General features: G+C 46.7%; 1 protein-coding gene across 1 annotated transcript in view; it reads right to left on the reverse strand.

Annotated features, from left to right (window-relative positions):
- LOC138770618 (mothers against decapentaplegic homolog 6-like) overlaps window positions 1-19,481 on the reverse strand; it is a 28,903-nt gene that overhangs the window by 9,154 nt on the left and 268 nt on the right. The window lies entirely within an intron of this gene.

The raw sequence follows: 19,481 nt of genomic DNA on the forward strand, positions 1-19,481 counted from the left end.
TAACGATAAACAATCCAAACGACCACTATTACGAACGACCTGAAATCGCTCACCCATTTACATGGAAAGATAATAGTTACTTATGATCGTTCTTGCGGTCGTCTTGTCATCGCTATTGCGTTCGTCACTACTGCGAACGACCGCACGACTTCTTATTCAATGCGAACGAGCAATGATAAAAATAGGTCCAGGTCTTATTAAACGATCAACGATTTCTCGTTCGGTCGTTAGTAGTTAACTGCTATTCAACCGAACGATTATCGTTTAGATTCGAACGATTTAACGATAATCTGAACGATAATCGTCCGGTGGAATAGGGCCCTAAGTCGGACCGTAAAAGCCTTTTTATGAGGATTAAGCCCTTTCTTTTTACGAGTCGGCAAGTGATCTTTTGTGGAGACTTCAACACTATCATGAGGTCTCAGGACAGGAGAGGTGTCAAAGGCAAGCTGGCTTATGATAGTATGGCGCTGATTAGTATAGTTAGGGAAGCTCGACTGGAGGATGCCCACATTCGGGCCACGCGGGTTTCACATATCATCCAGGTAGCTGCATGTCTAGATTAGACAGGTTTTATTTAAAGGAGGAAGCTGTCTCTTCCGCAGTGTCCGTGGTTGAGTTTCCGATCACAGGCTGATTTTATTTTCCCTGAATGTTTCAGAGACCCCCCGGATGGGTAGAGGCTACTGGAGGCTGAATTCGTCCCTCAGGAAGGAGCAGAGGTAAGACCAGATTTTCTTCAGAGTCAGGTACCTCTGCCGGGCCTATGTAGTAGTAAGTCAGAGTGGTGGGAGATATTCAAGAAGCGGGTTGTGAGGTTCTTCCGCCAGCTCTCGAGCCTCAGGTCCCTGAATAGGTATCGTGTGTATCAGGGCCTGAGGAGGAAACTCGAGCATCTCGTCTCGACTGGAGGTAGTAGAGAGGAGATCTCAGAGCACCCGGTCTGCCATCCTCCGGGGGCCAATGCGTGACATGTTAGCTTTTTGTTTTCTATCAAGTTCTGAACGGTAAAGGCTTTACAGGCTACCGAACTTGAGCCTTGCTGTAATGTCATAATGTGTTGGTGTTATGGGATATTGTTATAGTGTACACTTTATGTTAAGGTAGTTTGGTAAGTTGAGGGCTGGATAAGCCTTATCGACAATTATAGTTATTGTATGTGTTCTGGGGTATAGAATAGGTTGGGTGGGGTGATGGGGGGTTTACATCGTATGCTTTTCCCTGGACGGGTACTTGGGGTTCTGGCATGGGTCACTGAGGGACAAGAACTGAACTTATGGACCCAGACTCATGTCCAGATTTGGGGTGTGGGTCATGGGGCTTATAGTAAGTGTATTAGATAGGTTTATGTGTGATATGGTTGCTGTAATTTTATGATTTGCATTATTTTATTTATTATCATTATTTGCTTTTCATATTATAATATGATTTAGGTTATTATTTGTGTCTTATAAGGCCTCGTATTCTTAAGTTGGTATTGGGATATTTTATATAACTGTTAGAGTTGTATATTGTGTGTGGGTGTTTTGTGTGTTGGGTTTGAAGGGTAGTGTGTGTGTGTGTGTGTGTGTGTGTGTGTATGTTTAAAAAAAAAAATGTATTTATGTATGTGCATATATATACACAGTGGTGCCTTGGTTAAGAAGCATAATTCGTTCCGGGACGGATCTTGTAATTCAAATACACTCTTACAACAAAGCAAATGTTCCCATAAGAAATCACTGATCTGCAGACAATTGGTTCCACCCCCAAATATACTGATTATTATTCTGAATAACATGTAGAAGAGATGAAACAATGAGAAGCAGCAGGATCTGTGACATTATAAGTTACTGTACAGTATAGCAGCATGTGGTATATAATGTATAGTAACTGTATAACCCTGATAACACAGCAGCTGGATATGTGATATATAAGTTACTGTACAGTATAGCAGCATGTGGTATATAATGTATAGTAACTGTATAACCCTGATAACACAGCAGCTGGATATGTGATATATAAGTTACTGTACAGTATAGCAGCATGTGGTATATAATGTATAGTAACTGTATAACCCTGATAACACAGCAGCTGGATATGTGATATATAAGTTACTGTACAGTATAGCAGCATGTGGTGTATAATGTATAGTAACTATATAACCCTGATAACACAGCAGCTGGATATGTGATATATAAGTTACTGTACAGTATAGCAGCATGTGGTATATAATGTATAGTAACTGTATAACCCTGATAACACTGCAGCAGCTGGATATGTGATATATAAGTTACTGTATAGTATAGCAGCATGCCGTGTATAATGTATAGTAACTGTATAACCCTAACAACACAGCAGCTGGATATGTGATATATAAGTTACTGTACAGTATAGCAGCATGTGGTATATAATATATAGTAACTGTATAACCCTAACAACACAGCAGCTGGATATGTGATATATAAGTTACTGTACAGTATAGCAACCAGCATGTGGTGTATAATGTATAGTAACTGTATAACTCTGATAACACAGCAGCAGCTGGATATGTGATATATAAGTTACTGTACAGTATAGCAGCATGTGGTATATAATGTATAGTAACTGTATAACCCTGATAACACAGCAGCTGAATATGTGATATATAAGTTACTGTACAGTATAGCATTCAGCATGTGGTGTAAAATGTATAGTAACTGCATAACCCTGATAACACAGCAGCTGGATATGTGATATATAAGTTACTGTACAGTATAGCAATCAGCATGTGGTATATAATGTATAGTAACTGTATAACCCTGATAACACAGCAGCTGGATATGTGATATATAAGTTACTGTACAGTATAGCAGCATGTGGTGTATAATGTATAGTAACTGTATAACCCTGATAACACAGCAGCTGGATATGTGATATATAATTTACTGTACAGTATAGCAGCATGTGGTGTATAATGTATAGTAACTGTATAACCCTGATTACACAGCAGCTGGAAATGTGATATATAAGTTACTGTACAGTATAGCAGCATGTGGTGTATAATGTATAGTAACTATATAACCCTGATAACACAGCAGCTGGATATGTGATATATAAGTTACTGTACAGTATAGCAGCATGTGGTGTATAATGTATAGTAACTGTATAACCCTGATAACACTGCAGCAGCTGGATATGTGATATATAAGTTACTGAACAGTATAGCAGCATGTGGTATATAATGTATAGTAACTGTATAACCCTAATAACACAGCAGCTGGATATGTGATATATAATTTACTGTACAGTATAGCAGCATGTGGTATATAATGTATAGTAACTGTATAACCCTGATAACGCAGCAGCTGGATATGTGATATATAAGTTACTGTACAGTATAGCAGCATGTGGTGTATAATGTATAGTAACTGTATAACCCTGATAACACTGCAGCAGCTGGATATGTGATATATAAGTTACTGAACAGTATAGCAGCATGTGGTATATAATGTATAGTAACTGTATAACCCTAATAACACAGCAGCTGGATATGTGATATTATAAGTTACTGTACAGTAATGGAGAGGATGGGAAACACAAGGGCTGACAGAGACTGCAGGGAACAGGAAGGAATGAGCAGGACAGATGTGGGCACATACATGCAGCACTCTCTGTCCGGGGAGAGAGGGGTTACAGCTATGAAGAGATAACCTCCACAGTCCTGTCCCCTGATGTAAGCCCCAGCCTGAGGTGGATCTGCTATGATTTGGATTTGAGGTGTAGACCCCGCTATGCAGACCATGTCCCTCCCCCCCTCCCTCCCAGTACAGGGAGCTCTTACACCAAAGCAATGCTCTTACACCAAGTCATAATTTTGAAAAACTGTGAGCTCTTTAACCAAAACGCCCTCAATCCAAGTTACTCTTCTACCAAGGTACCACTGTTTATGTATAGTTTGGGCTTTGTTTTGGTTGTCTTACTTTGCTCTTATTTTGTTCAGTTATGTCCAAACTGGGACTATATTCGAGAATGGCTCAAACCATGTTATAGATTTATTCAATTATTGGCTTTGGTGTAGAGTGTTTTTACTATATTATTTTGCGTGCTGTGAGGTGTGAGTGTGGGTTAGGTAGTAGTAGTGGTGGGGATAGTAATAGTAATAGTGGTGGTGGGGGGTAGTAATAGTAATAGTGGTGGTGGGGTAGTAATAGTAATAGTGGTGGTGGGGTAGTAATAGTAGTAGTAGGGGGAAGTAATAGTAGTATTGGGGGGGTAGTAATAGTAGTAGTGGTGGGGGGTAGTAATAGTAGTAGTGGGGGGGGTAGTAATAGTAGTAGTGGGGGGGTAGTAATAGTAGTAGTGGGGGGGGGGGTAGTAATAGTAGTAGTGGTGGGGGGGTAGTAATAGTAGTAGTGGTGGGGGGGTAGTAATAGTAGTAGTGGTGGGGGGGTAGTAATAGTAGTAGTGGGGGGGTAGCAATAGTAGTAGTGGTGGGGTAGTAATAGTAGTAGTGGTGGGGGGTAGTAGTAGTGGTGGGGGGTAGTAATAGTAGTAGTGGTGGGGTAGCAATAGTAGTAGTGGTGGGGTAGTAATAGTAGTAGTGGAGGGGGTAGTAGTGGGGGGTAGTAATAGTAGAAGTAGAAGTGGGGGGGTATTAATAGTAGTGGGGGGGGGGGTAGTAGTAGTAAAGGTGGGGGTAGTAATAGTAGTAGTAGTGGGGGGAAGTAATAGTAGTAGTAGTGGGGGGTAGTAATAGTAGTAGTGGTGGGGGGTAGTAATAGTATTAGTATTGGGGGGTAGTAATAGTAGTAGTGGTAGGGGGGGTAGTAATAGCAGTAGTGGGGGGTAGTAATAGTAGTAGTGGGGGGTAGTAATAGTAGTAGTATTGGGGGGTAGTAATAGTAGTAGTGTGGGGGGTAGTAATAGTAGTATTGGGGGGTAGTAATAGTAGTATTGGGGGGTAGTAATAGTAGTATTGGGGGGTAGTAATAGTAGTAGTAGTGGGGGGGTAGTAATAGTAGTAGTATTGGGGGGTAGTAATAGTAGTAGTGGTGGGGGGTAGTAGTAATAGTAGTAGTATTGGGGGGTAGTAATAGTAGTAGGAGTGGTGGGGGGTAGTAATAGTAGTAGTAGGAGGTAGTAATAGTAGTAGTGGTGGGGGGTAGTAATAGTAGTAGTGGGGGGGTAGCAATAGTAGTAGTGGTGGAGTAGTAATAGTAGTAGTGGTGGGGTAGTAGTAATAGTAGTAGTATTGGGGGGTAGTAATAGTAGTAGTAGTGGTGGGGGGTAGTAATAGTAGTAGTAGGAGGTAGTAATAGTAGTAGTGGTGAGGGGTAGTAATAGTAGTAGTGGGGGGGTAGCAATAGTAGTAGTGGTGGAGTAGTAATAGTAGTAGTGGTGGGGGGTAGTAATAGTAGTAGTGGTGGGGTAGCAATAGTAGTGGTGGGGTAGTAATAGTAGTAGTGGAGGGGGTAGTAGTGGGGGGTAGTAGTAATACTAGAAGTAGTAGTGGGGGGGTATTAGTAGTGGTGGTGGGGGGGTAGTAGTAGTAAAGGTGGGTGTAGTAATAGTAGTAGTGGTGGGGGGGTAGTAATAGTATTAGTATTGGGGGGTAGTAATAGTAGTAGTGGGGGGTAGTAATAGTAGTAGTATTGGGGGTAGTAATAGTAGTAGTGTGGGGGGTAGTAATAGTAGTATTGGGGGATAGTAATAATAGTAGTAGTGGGGGGGTAGTAATAGTAGTAGTATTGGGGGGTAGTAATAGTAGTAGTGGTGGGGGGTAGTAATAGTAGTAGTGGTGGGGGGTAGTAATAGTAGTAGTATTGGGGGTAGTAATAGTAGTAGGAGTGGTGGGGGGGTAGTAATAGTAGTAGTAGGGGGTAGTAATAGTAGTAGTATTGGGGGGTAGTAATAGTAATAGTGGTGGTGGTGTAGTAATAGTAGTAGTAGGGGGTAGTAATAATAGTAGTATTGGGGGGGGTAGTAATAGTAGTAGTGGGGGGTAGTAATAGTAGTCGTAGTATTGGGGGGTAGTAATAGTAGTAGTATTGGGGGGTAGTAATAGTAGTAGTATTGGGGGGTAGTAGTAGTAGTAGTGGTGGTGGGGGGTAGTAATAGTAGTAGTGGTGGGGGGTAGTAATAGTAGTAGTGGGGGGGTAGTAATAGTAGTAGTGGTGGGGGGTAGTAATAGTAGTAGTGTGGGGGGTAGTAATAGTAGTAGTATTGGGGGGTAGTAATAGTAGTAGTGGTGGTGGGGTAGTAATAGTAGTAGTATTGGGGGGTAGTAATAGTAGTAGTATTGGGGGTAGTAATAGTAGTAGTATTGGGGGTAGTAATAGTAGAAGTATTGGGGGGTAGTAATAGTAGTAGTGGTGGGGGGTAGTAATAGTAGTATTGGGGGGTAGTAATAGTAGTAATGGTGGGGGGTAGTAATAGTAGTAGTATTGGGGGGTAGTAATAGTAGTAGTATTGGGGGTAGTAATAGTAGTAGTGGTGGGGGGTAGTAATAGTAGTATTGGGGGGTAGTAATAGTAGTAGTGGTGGGGGGTAGTAATAGTAGTAGTATTGGGGGGTAGTAATAGTAGTAGTGGGGGGGGTAGTAATAGTAGTAGTAATGGGGGGTAGTAATAGTGGTGGTGGGGGGTAGTAATAGTAGTAGTATTGGGGGGTAGTAATAGTAGTAGTGGTGGGGGGGTAGTAATAGTAGTAGTGGTGGGGGGGTAGTAATAGTAGTAGTGGTGGGGGGTAGTAATAGTAGTAGTGGGGGGTAGTAATAGTAGTAGTATTGGGGGGTAGTAATAGTAGTAGTATTGGGGGGTAGTAATAGTAGTAGTGGTGGGGGGGTAGTAATAGTAGTAGTGGTGGGGGGGTAGTAATAGTAGTAGTGGTGGGGGGGTAGTAATAGTAGTGGTGGGGGGGGTAGTGATAGTAGTAGTGGGGGGGGGTAGTAATAGTAGTGGTGGGGGGGTAGTAATAGTAGTAGTGTGGGGGGGTAGTAATAGTAGTAGTGTGGGGGGTAGTAATAGTAGTAGTATTGGGGGTAGTAATAGTAGTAGTGTGGGGGGTAGTAATAGTAGTATTGGGGGATAGTAATAGTAGTAGTAGTGGGGGGGTAGTAATAGTAGTAGTGGGGGGGTAGTAATAGTAGTAGTGGGGGGGTAGTAATAGTAGTAGTATTGGGGGGTAGTAATAGTAGTAGTATTGGGGGGTAGTAATAGTGGTGGTGAGGGGGGTAGTAATAGTAGTAGTATTGGGGGGTAGTAATAGTAGTAGTGGTGGGGGGGGTAGTAATAGTAGTAGTATTGGGGGGTAGTAATAGTAGTAGTGGTGGGGGGGGTAGTAATAGTAGTAGTATTGGGGGGTAGTAATAGTAGTAGTATTTGGGGGGTAGTAATAGTAGTAGTGGTGGGGGGTAGTAATAGTAGTAGTATTTGGGGGGTAGTAATAGTATTAGTGTGGGGGGTAGTAATAGTAGTATTGGGGGGTAGTAATAGTAGTAGTAGTGGGGGGTAGTAATAGTAGTAGTATTTGGGGGGTAGTAATAGTAGTAGTGTGGGGGGTAGTAATAGTAGTATTGGGGGGTAGTAATAGTAGTAGTAGTGGGGGGTAGTAATAGTAGTAGTATTGGGGGGTAGTAATAGTAGTAGTATTGGGGGGTAGTAATAGTAGTAGTGTGGGGGGTAGTAATAGTAGTAGTATTTGGGGGGTAGTAATAGTAGTAGTGTGGGGGGTAGTAATAGTAGTAGTATTGGGGGGTAGTAATAGTAGTAGTAGTGAGGGGTAGTAATAGTAGTAGTATTGGGGGGTAGTAATAGTAGTAGTGGTGGGGGGTAGTAATAGTAGTAGTATTTGGGGGGTAGTAATAGTAGTAGTAGTGGGGGGGTAGTAATAGTAGTAGTGTGGGGGGTAGTAATAGTAGTAGTATTGGGGGTAGTAATAGTAGTAGTGGTGGTGGGGGGGTAGTAATAGTAGTAGTATTTAAGGGGTAGTAATAGTAGTAGTATTGGGGGGTAGTAATAGTAGTAGTATTGGGGGGTAGTAATAGTAGTAGTAATGGGGGGTAGTAATAGTAGTGGTGGGGGGGTAGTAATAGTAGTAGTAGTGGGGGGTAGTAATAGTAGTAGTATTGGGGGGTAGTAATAGTAGTAGTATTTGGGGGGTAGAAATAGTAGTAGTATTTGAGGGGTAGTAATAGTAGTAGTATTTGGGGGGTAGTAATAGTAGTAGTATTGGGGGGGTAGTAATAGTAGTAGTATTGGGGGGTAGTAATAGTAGTAGTGGTGGGGGGGGTAGTAATAGTAGTAGTATTTGGGGGGTAGTAATAGTAGTAGTGTGGGGGGTAGTAATAGTAATAGTATTGGGGGGTAGTAATAGTAGTAGTGGGGGGGGGTAGTAATAGTAGTAGTATTGGGGGGTAGTAATAGTGGTGGTGGGGGGTAGTAATAGTAGTAGTATTGGGGGGTAGTAATAGTAGTAGTATTAGGGGGTAGTAATAGTAGTAGTGGTGGGGGGGTAGTAATAGTAGTAGTATTAGGGGGTAGTAATAGTAGTAGTGGTGGGGGGGTAGTAATAGTAGTAGTGGTGGGGGGGTAGTAATAGTAGTGGTGGGGGGTAATAATAGTAGTAGTGGGGGGTAGTAATAGTAGTAGTATTGGGGGGTAGTAATAGTAGTAGTGGTGGGGGGGTAGTAATAGTAGTAGTGGTGGGGGGGTAGTAATAGTAGTGGTGGGGGGGTAGTGATAGTAGTAGTGGTGGGGGGTAGTAATAGTAGTGGTGGGGGGGTAGTAATAGTAGTAGTGTGGGGGGGTAGTAATAGTAGTAGTGTGGGGGGTAGTAATAGTAGTAGTATTGGGGGTAGTAATAGTAGTAGTAGTGGGGGGTAGTAATAGTAGTGGTAGTGGGGGGTAGTAATAGTAGTGGTGGTGGGGGGTAGTAATAGTAGTAGTGGTGGGGGGTAGTAATAGTAGTAGTGGTGGGGGGGGGTAGTAATAGTATTAGTATTGGGGGGTAGTAATAGTAGTGGGGGGTAGTAATAGTAGTAGTATTGGGGGTAGTAATAGTAGTAGTGTGGGGGGTAGTAATAGTAGTATTTGGGGATAGTAATAGTAGTAGTAGTGGGGGGGTAGTAATAGTAGTAGTATTGGGGGGTAGTAATAGTAGTAGTATTGGGGAGTAGTAATAGTGGTGGTGGGGGGGTATTAATAGTAGTAGTATTGGGGGGTAGTAATAGTAGTAGTGGGGGGGGTAGTAATAGTAGTAGTATTGGGGGGTAGTAATAGTAGTAGTATTTGGGGGGTAGTAATAGTAGTAGTATTGGGGGGTAGTAATAGTAGTAGTGGTGGGGGGTAGTAATAGTAGTAGTATTTGGGGGGTAGTAATAGTAGTAGTGTGGGGGGTAGTAATAGTAGTAGTAGTGGGGGGTAGTAATAGTAGTAGTATTGGGGGGTAGTAATAGTAGTAGTGTGGGGGGTAGTAATAGTAGTAGTGTGGGGGGGTAGTAATAGTAGTATTGGGGGGTAGTAATAGTAGTAGTATTGGGGGGTAGTAATAGTAGTAGTATTGGGGGGTAGTAATAGTAGTAGTGGTGGGGGGTAGTAATAGTAGTAGTATTTGGGGGGTAGTAGTAGTGGGGGGGTAGTAATAGTAGTAGTGTGGGGGGGTAGTAATAGTAGTAGTATTGGGGGTAGTAATAGTAGTAGTGGTGGTGGGGGGGTAGTAATAGTAGTAGTATTTGGGGGGTAGTAATAGTAGTAGTATTTGGGGGGGTAGTAATAGTAGTAGTATTGGGGGGTAGTAATAGTAGTAGTGGTGGGGGGTAGTAATAGTAGTGGTGGGGGGTAGTAATAGTAGTAGTAGTGGGGGGTAGTAATAGTAGTAGTATTGGGGGGTAGTAATAGTAGTAGTATTGGGGGGTAGTAATAGTAGTAGTATTTGGGGGGTAGTAATAGTAGTAGTATTTGGGGGGTAGTAATAGTAGTAGTATTTGGGGGGTAGTAATAGTAGTATTTGGGGGGTAGTAATAGTAGTAGTATTGGGGGGTAGTAATAGTAGTAGTATTGGGGGGTAGTAATAGTAGTAGTATTGGGGGGTAGTAATAGTAGTAGTATTTGGGGGGTAGTAATAGTAGTAGTATTGGGGGGTAGTAATAGTAGTAGTATTGGGGGGTAGTAATAGTAGTAGTGTGGGGGGTAGTAATAGTAGTATTGGGGGTAGTAATAGTAGTAGTGTGGGGGGTAGTAATAGTAGTAGTGTGGGGGGTAGTAATAGTAGTAGTATTGGGGGGTAGTAATAGTAGTAGTGTGGGGGGTAGTAATAGTAGTAGTATTGGGGGGTAGTAATAGTAGTAGTATTTGGGGGGTAGTAATAGTAGTAGTATTTGGGGGGTAGTAATAGTAGTAGTATTGGGGGGTAGTAATAGTAGTAGTGTGGGGGGTAGTAATAGTAGTAGTATTTGGGGGGTAGTAATAGTAGTAGTGTGGGGAGTAGTAATAGTAGTATTGGGGGGTAGTAATAGTAGTAGTATTTGGGGGGTAGTAATAGTAGTAGTGGTGGGGGGGTAGTAATAGTAGTAGTGGGGGGTAGTAATAGTAGTAGTATTGGGGGGTAGTAATAGTAGTAGTGTGGGGGGTAGTAATAGTAGTATTTGGGGGGTAGTAATAGTAGTAGTATTGGGGGGTAGTAATAGTAGTAGTATTGGGGGGTAGTAATAGTAGTAGTGTGGGGAGTAGTAATAGTAGTAGTATTGGGGGTAGTAATAGTAGTAGTGGTGGGGGGGTAGTAATAGTAGTATTGGGGGGTAGTAATAGTAGTAGTGGTGGGGGGTAGTAATAGTAGTATTGGGGGTAGTAATAGTAGTAGTATTGGGGGTAGTAATAGTAGTAGTGTGGGGGGTAGTAATAGTAGTAGTGGTGGGGGGTAGTAATAGTAGTAGTATTTGGGGGGTAGTAATAGTAGTAGTATTGGGGGGTAGTAATAGTAGTAGTATTGGGGGGGTAGTAATAGTAGTAGTGTGGGGGGTAGTAATAGTAGTAGTATTTGGGGGGTAGTAATAGTAGTAGTGTGGGGAGTAGTAATAGTAGTATTGGGGGGTAGTAATAGTAGTAGTAGTGGGGGGTAGTAATAGTAGTAGTATTGGGGGGGGGGTAGTAATAGTAGTAGTATTGGGGGGTAGTAATAGTAGTAGTATTGGGGGGGGGTAGTAATAATAGTAGTATTGGGGGGTAGTAATAGTAGTAGTGGTGGGGGGGTAGTAATAGTAGTATTGGGGGGTAGTAATAGTAGTAGTGGTGGGGGGTAGTAATAGTAGTATTGGGGGTAGTAATAGTAGTAGTATTGGGGGGTAGTAATAGTAGTAGTGTGGGGGGTAGTAATAGTAGTAGTATTGGGGGGTAGTAATAGTAGTAGTGGTGGGGGGTAGTAATAGTAGTAGTATTTGGGGGGTAGTAATAGTAGTAGTATTGGGGCGTAGTAATAGTAGTAGTGTGGGGGGTAGTAATAGTAGTAGTGGTGGGGGGTAGTAATAGTAGTAGTATTGGGGGGTAGTAATAGTAGTAGTGGTGGGGGGTAGTAATAGTAGTAGTGGTGGGGGGTAGTAATAGTAGTATTGGGGGGTAGTAATAGTAGTAGTATTGGGGGTAGTAGTAGTAGTAGTGTGGGGGGTAGTAATAGTAGTATTTGGGGGGTAGTAATAGTAGTAGTGTGGGGGGTAGTAATAGTAGTAGTATTTGGGGGGTAGTAATAGTAGTAGTGTGGGGGGTAGTAATAGTAGTATTGGGGGGGTAGTAATAGTAGTAGTATTTGGGGGGTAGTAATAGTAGTAGTGTGGGGGGTAGTAATAGTAGTAGTGTGGGGGGTAGTAATAGTAGTAGTGTGGGGAGTAGTAATAGTAGTAGTAGTGGGGGGTAGTAATAGTAGTAGTAGTGGGGGGTAGTAATAGTAGTAGTGGTGGGGGGTAGTAATAGTAGTAGTATTGGGGGGTAGTAATAGTAGTAGTGGTGGGGGGTAGTAATAGTAGTAGTGGTGGGGGGTAGTAATAGTAGTATTGGGGGGTAGTAATAGTAGTAGTATTGGGGGGTAGTAGTAGTAGTAGTGTGGGGGGTAGTAATAGTAGTATTTGGGGGGGTAGTAATAGTAGTAGTGGTGGGGGGTAGTAATAGTAGTAGTATTTGGGGGGTAGTAATAGTAGTAGTGTGGGGGGTAGTAATAGTAGTATTGGGGGGTAGTAATAGTAGTAGTATTTGGGGGGTAGTAATAGTAGTAGTGTGGGGGGTAGTAATAGTAGTAGTGTGGGGGGGTAGTAATAGTAGTAGTGTGGGGGGTAGTAATAGTAGTAGTATTGGGGGGTAGTAATAGTAGTAGTGAAGGTGGGGGGGTAGTAATAGTAGTAGTATTTGGGGGGTAGTAATAGTAGTAGTATTGGGGGGTAGTAATAGTAGTAGTATTGGGGGTAGTAATAGTAGTAGTATTGGGGGGTAGTAGTAGTAGTGTGGGGGGTAGTAATAGTAGTATTGGGGGGTAGTAATAGTAGTAGTGTGGGGGGTAGTAATAGTAGTAGTATTGGGGGTAGTAATAGTAGTAGTATTGGGGGGTAGTAGTAGTAGTGTGGGGGGTAGTAATAGTAGTATTGGGGGGTAGTAATAGTAGTAGTATTGGGGGGTAGTAATAGTAGTAGTGTGGGGGGGTAGTAATAGTAGTATTGGGGGGTAGTAATAGTAGTAGTATTTGGGGGGTAGTAATAGTAGTAGTGTGGGGGGTAGTAATAGTAGTAGTGTGGGGGGTAGTAATAGTAGTAGTGTGGGGGGTAGTAATAGTAGTAGTGTGGGGGGTAGTAATAGTAGTAGTAGCGGTAAGTTGGGGGGGGGGGTAGTAATAGTAGTAGTGGTGGGGGGGGTAGTAATAGTAGTAGTGTGGGGGGTAGTAATAGTAGTAGTAGTATTGGGGGGTAGTAATAGTAGTAGTATTTGGGGGGTAGTAATAGTAGTAGTATTGGGGGGGTAGTAATAGTAGTATTGGGGGGTAGTAATAGTAGTAGTGTGGGGTAGTAATAGTAGTAGTATTGGGGGGTAGTAATAGTAGTAGTGGTGGGGGGTAGTAATAGTAGTATTGGGGGGTAGTAATAGTAGTAGTAGCGGTAAGTTGGGGGGGGGTAGTGTTTTATAATGAAGCTGGACTGGCCGGGTGAGGCAGGTGTGAGGGCTGATTATTATTTATTGAGCTGTTGTTTTGCTATAAGCAGGAAGCTCTGTACTTGATGTAGCCGGGTTTATGGTTATGTATTTATACATTACAGGGAGGTGTGAGGCACCTGGTGCAGCAGAATAGTGAGTGCAGCTCTGCAGTATAGTATAGGATTAGTACAGGGAGGTGTGAGGCACCTGGTGCAGCAGAATAGTGAGTGCAGCTCTGCAGTATAGTATAGGATCAGTACAGGGAGGTGTGAGGCACCTGGTGCAGCAGAATAGTGAGTGCAGCTCTGCAGTATAGTATAGGATCAGTATAGGGAAGTGTGAGGCACCTGGTGCAGCAGAATAGTGAGTGCAGCTCTGCAGTATAGTATAGGATCAGTATAGGATCAGTACAGGGAGGTGTGAGGCACCTAGTGCAGCAGAATAGTGAGTGCAGCTCTGCAGTATAGTATAGGATCAGTATAGGATCAGTACAGGGAGGTGTGAAGCACCTGGTGCAGAATAGTGAGTGCAGCTCTGCAGTATAGTATAGGATCAGTACAGGGAGGTGTGAGGCACCTGGTGGAGCAGAATAGTGAGTGCAGCTCTGCAGTATAGTATAGGATCAGTACAGGGAGGTGTGAGGCACCTGGTGCAGCAGAATAGTGAGTGCAGCTCTGCAGTATAGTATAGGATTAGTACAGGGAGGTGTGAGGCACCTGGTGCAGCAGAATAGTGAGTGCAGCTCTGCAGTATAGTATAGGATCAGTATAGGATCAGTACAGGGAGGTGTGAGGCACCTGGTACAGACGAATAGTGAGTTCAGCTCTGCAGTATAGTATAGGATTAGTACAGGGAGGTGTGAGGCACCTGGTGCAGCAGAATAGTGAGTGCAGCTCTGCAGTATAGTATAGGATCAGTATAGGATCAGTACAGGGAGGTGTGAGGCACCTGGTACAGAAGAATAGTGAGTTCAGCTCTGCAGTATAGTATAGGATCAGTACAGGGAGGTGTGAGGCACCTGGTGGAGCAGAATAGTGAGTGCAGCTCTGCAGTATAGTATAGTATCAGTACAGGGAGGTGTGAGGCACCTGGTGCAGCAGAATAGTGAGTGCAGCTCTGCAGTATAGTATAGGATTAGTACAGGGAGGTGTGAGGCACCTGGTGCAGCAGAATAGTGAGTGCAGCTCTGCAGTATAGTATAGGATCAGTATAGGATCAGTACAGGGAGGTGTGAGGCACCTGGTACAGAAGAATAGTGAGTTCAGCTCTGCAGTATAGTATAGGATTAGTACAGGGAGGTGTGAGGCACCTGGTGCAGCAGAATAGTGAGTGCAGCTCTGAAGTATAGTATAGGATCAGATCAGTACAGGGAGGTGTGAGGCACCTGGAGCAGCAGAATAGTGAGTGCAGCTCTGAAGTATAGTATAGGATCAGTATAGGATCAGAACAGGGAGGTGTGAGGCACCTGGTGCAGCAGAATAGTGAGTGCAACTCTGCAGTATAGTATAGTATGGAATCAGTACAGTGAGGTGTGAGGCACTTAGTGCAGCAGAATAGTGAGTGCAGCTCTGCAGTATAGTATAGGATCAGTATAGGTTAGTGTGAGGCACCTAGTGCAGCAGAATAGTGAGTGCAGCTCTGCAGTATAGTATAGGATCAGTACAGGGAGGTGTGAGGCACCTGGTGCAGCAGAATAGTGAGTGCAGCTCTGCAGTATAGTATAGGATCAGTACAGGGAGGTGTGAGGCACCTAGTGCAGCAGAATAGTGAGTGCAGCTCTGCAGGATAGTATAGGATCAGTATAGGATCAGAACAGGAAGGTGTGAGGCACCTGGTGCAGCAGAATAGTGAGTGCAGCTCTGCAGTATAGTATAGGATCAGATCAGTACAGGGAGGTGTGAGGCACCTGGAGCAGCAGAATAGTGAGTACAGCTCTGAAGTATAGTATAGGATCAGTATAGGATCAGAACAGGGAGGTGTGAGGCACCTGGTGCAGCAGAATAGTGAGTGCAGCTCTGCAGTATAGTATGGAATCAGTACAGTGAGGTGTGAGGCACCTGGTGCAGCAGAATAGTGAGTGCAGCTCTGCAGTATAGTATAGGATCAGTATAGGGAAGTGTGAGGCACCTAGTGCAGCAGAATAGTGAGTGCAGCTCTGCAGTATAGTATAAGATCAGTACAGGGAGGTGTGAGGCACCTGGTGCAGCAGAATAGTGAGTGCAGCTCTGCAGTATAGTATAGGATCAGTATAGGATCAGTACAGGGAGGTGTGAGGCACCTAGTGCAGCAGAATAGTGAGTGCAGCTCTGCAGTATAGTATAGGATCAGTATAGGATCAGAACAGGGAGGTGTGAGGCACCTGGTGCAGCAGAATAGTGAGTGCAGCTCTGCAGTACAGTAGAGGATCAGTATAGGATCAGTACAGGGAGGTGTGAGGCACCTGGTGCAGCAGAATAGTGAGTGCAGCTCTGCAGTATAGTATAGGATCAGTACAGGGAGGTGTGAGGCACCTGGTGCAGCAGAATAATGAGTGTAGCTCTGCAGTACAGTAGAGGGTCAGTATAGGATCAGTACAGGGAGGTGTGAGGCACCTGGTGCAGCAGAATACTGAGTGCAGCTCTGCAGTACAGTAGAGGATCAGTATAGGATCAGTACAGGGAGGTGTGAGGCACCTGGTGCAGCAGAATAGTGAGTGCAGCTCTGCAGTACAGTAGAGGGTCAGTATAGGATCAGTACAGGGAGGTGTGAGGCACCTGGTGCAGCAGAATACTGAGTGCAGCTCTGCAGTACAGTAGAGGATCAGTATATGATCAGTACAGGGAGGTGTGAGGCACCTGGTGCAGCAGAATAGTGAGTGCAGCTCTGCAGTATAGTATAGGATCAGTACAGGGAGGTGTGAGGCACCTGGTGCAGCAGAATAGTGAGTGCAGCTCTGCAGTATAGTATAAGATCAGTACAGGGAGGTGTGAGGCACCTGGTGCAGCAGAATAGTGAGTGCAGCTCTGCAGTACAGTAGAGGGTCAGTATAGGATCAGTACAGGGAGGTGTGAGGCACCTGGTGCAGCAGAATACTGAGTGCAGCTCTGCAGTACAGTAGAGGATCAGTATATGATCAGTACAGGGAGGTGTGAGGCACCTGGTGCAGCAGAATCAGATATCAAAATACAAATCTATCGAGTGAGAAGAACAAACCCCATTATGTCTCCTCACACAGCAGCACAGAGAGATGCAGGAGAGGAGGGTACATATGGGGGTAACAATTAGGGGCACATAGTGGGGTAACAGTTAGGGGCACATAGTGGGGTAACAATTAGGGGCACATAGTGGGGGTAACAGTTAGGGGCACATAGTGGGGTAACAATTAGGGGCACATAGTGGGGTAACAGTTAGGGGCACATAGTGGGGTAACAATTAGGGGCACATAGTGGGGTAACAGTTAGGGGCACATAGTGGGGTAACAATTAGGGGCACATAGTGGGGTAACAGTTAGGGGCACATAGTGGGGTAACAATTAGGGGCACATAGTGGGGTAACAGTTAGGGGCACATAGGATTAGTAAGCTGGAGATGCTTTTTTATAGGAGGATGTAGAGTGATCACACAGCCACAGCTGTACCCCTCCACATGGGGGAGCCCTGCACACACAGGTGATGGGGGGGTGACTATGGGGGAGCCCTGCACACACAGGTAATGGTGATTGGGGGGGGGTTGACTATGGGGGAGCCCTGCACACACAGGTGATGGGAGGAGTGACTATGGGGGAGCCCTGCACACACAGGTGATGGGAGGAGTGACTATGGGGGAGCCCTGCACACACAGGTGATGGGAGGAGTGACTATGGGGGAGCCCTGCACACACAGGTGATGGGAGGAGTGACTATGGGGGAGCCCTGCACACACAGGTGATGGGGGGAGTGACTATGGGGGAGCCCTGCACACACAGGTGATGGAGGGGTGACTATGGGGGAGCCCTGCACACACAGGTGATGGGGGGGAGTGACTATGGGGGAGCCCTGCACACACAGGTGATGGGGGAGTGACTATGGGGGAGCCCTGCACACACAGGTGATGGGGGGGTGACTATGGGGGAGCCCTGCACACACAGGTGATGGAGGGGTGACTATGGGGGAGCCCTGCACACACAGGTGATGGGGGGAGTGACTATGGGGGAGCCCTGCACACACAGGTGATGGGGGGAGTGACTATGGGGGAGCCCTGCACACACAGGTGATGGGGGTGTGTGACTATGGGGGAGCCCTGCACAAACAGGTGATGGGGGGGGGGTGAGTATGGGGGAGCCCTGCACACACAGGTGATGGGGGAGTGACTATGGGGGAGCCCTGCACACACAGGTGATGGGGGGGGGGTGACTATGGGGGAGCCCTGCACACACAGGTGATGGGGGGGTGACTATGGGGGAGCCCTGCACACACAGGTGATGGTGATGGGGGGGGTGACTATGGGGGAGCCCTGCACACACAGGTGATGGTGATGGGGGGGTGACTATGGGGGAGCCCTGCACACACAGGTGATGGTGATGGGGGGGTGACTATGGGGGAGCCCTGCACACACAGGTGATGGGGGGAGTGACTATGGGGGAGCCCTGCACACACAGGTGATGGAGGGGTGACTATGGGGGAGCCCTGCACACACAGGTGATGGAGGGGGTGACTATGGGGGAGCCCTGCACACACAGGTGATGGAGGGGTGACTATGGGGGAGCCCTGCACACAGGTGATGGTGATGGGGGGGTGACTATGGGGGAGCCCTGCACACACAGGTGATGGGGGGGGTGACTATGGGGGAGCCCTGCACACACAGGTGATGGGGGGGGGGATTAGGGGGGAGCCCTGCACACACAGGTGATGGTGATGGGGGAGTGACTATGGGGGAGCCCTGCACACACAGGTGATGGAGGGGTGACTATGGGGGAGCCCTGCACACACAGGTGATGGGGGGTGACTATGGGGGAGCCCTGCACACACAACGTGACGGGGGTGACTATGGGGGAGCCCTGCACAAACAGGTGATGGGGGGGGGTGACTATGGGGGAGCCCTGCACACACAGGTGATGGGGGGAGTGACTATGGGGGAGCCCTGCACACACAGGTGATGGGGGGGTGACTATGGGGGAGCCCTGCACACACAGGTGATGGTGATGGGGGGGGTGACTATGGGGGAGCCCTGCACACACAGGTGATGGTGATGGGGGGGGTGACTATGGGGGAGCCCTGCACACACAGGTGATGGTGATGGGGGGTGACTATGGGGGAGCCCTGCACACACAGGTGATGGGGGGAGTGACTATGGGGGAGCCCTGCACACACAGGTGATGGAGGGGTGACTATGGGGGAGCCCTGCACACACAGGTGATGGAGGGGTGACTATGGGGGAGCCCTGCACACACAGGTGATGGAGGGGTGACTATGGGGGAGCCCTGCACACAGGTGATGGTGATGGGGGGGTGACTATGGGGGAGCCCTGCACACACAGGTGATGGGGGGGTGACTATGGGGGAGCCCTGCACACACAGGTGATGGGGGGGGGATTAGGGGGGAGCCCTGCACACACAGGTGATGGTGATGGGGAGTGACTATGGGGGAGCCCTGCACACACAGGTGATGGAGGGGTGACTATGGGGGAGCCCTGCACACACAGGTGATGGGGGGTGACTATGGGGGAGCCCTGCACACACAACGTGACGGGGGTGACTATGGGGGAGCCCTGCACACACAGGTGATGGTGATGGGGGGTGACTATGGGGGAGCCCTGCACACACAGGTGATGGGGGTGACTATGGGGGAGCCCTGCACACACAGGTGATGGGGGGTGACTATGGGGGAGCCCTGCACACACAGGTGATGGTGATGGGGGGGGGGTGACTATGGGGGAGCGCTGCACACACAGGTGATGGGGGGAGTGACTATGGGGGAGCCCTGCACACACAGGTGATGGTGATGGGGGGGTGACTATGGGGGAGCGCTGCACACACAGGTGATGGGGGGGGTGACTATGGGGGAGCCCTGCACACAGGTGATGGTGATGGGGGGGGGGTGACTATGGGGGAGCCCTGCACACACAGGTGATGGTGATGGGGGGGGTGACTATGGGGGAGCGCTGCACACACAGGTGATGGGGGGGTGACTATGGGGGAGCCCTGCACACAGGTGATGGTGATGGGGGGGGGGTGACTATGGGGGAGCCCTGCACACACAGGTGATGGGGGGGTGACTATGGGGGAGCCCTGCACACACAGGTGATGGGGGGGTGACTATGGGGGAGCGCTGCACACACAGGTGATGGGGGGGTGACTATGGGGGAGCCCTGCACACAGGTGATGGGGGGTGACTATGGGG

Source organism: Dendropsophus ebraccatus, chromosome 13 (genome assembly GCF_027789765.1).
Source record: "Dendropsophus ebraccatus isolate aDenEbr1 chromosome 13, aDenEbr1.pat, whole genome shotgun sequence".
NCBI classification, from domain to species: domain Eukaryota; kingdom Metazoa; phylum Chordata; class Amphibia; order Anura; family Hylidae; genus Dendropsophus; species Dendropsophus ebraccatus.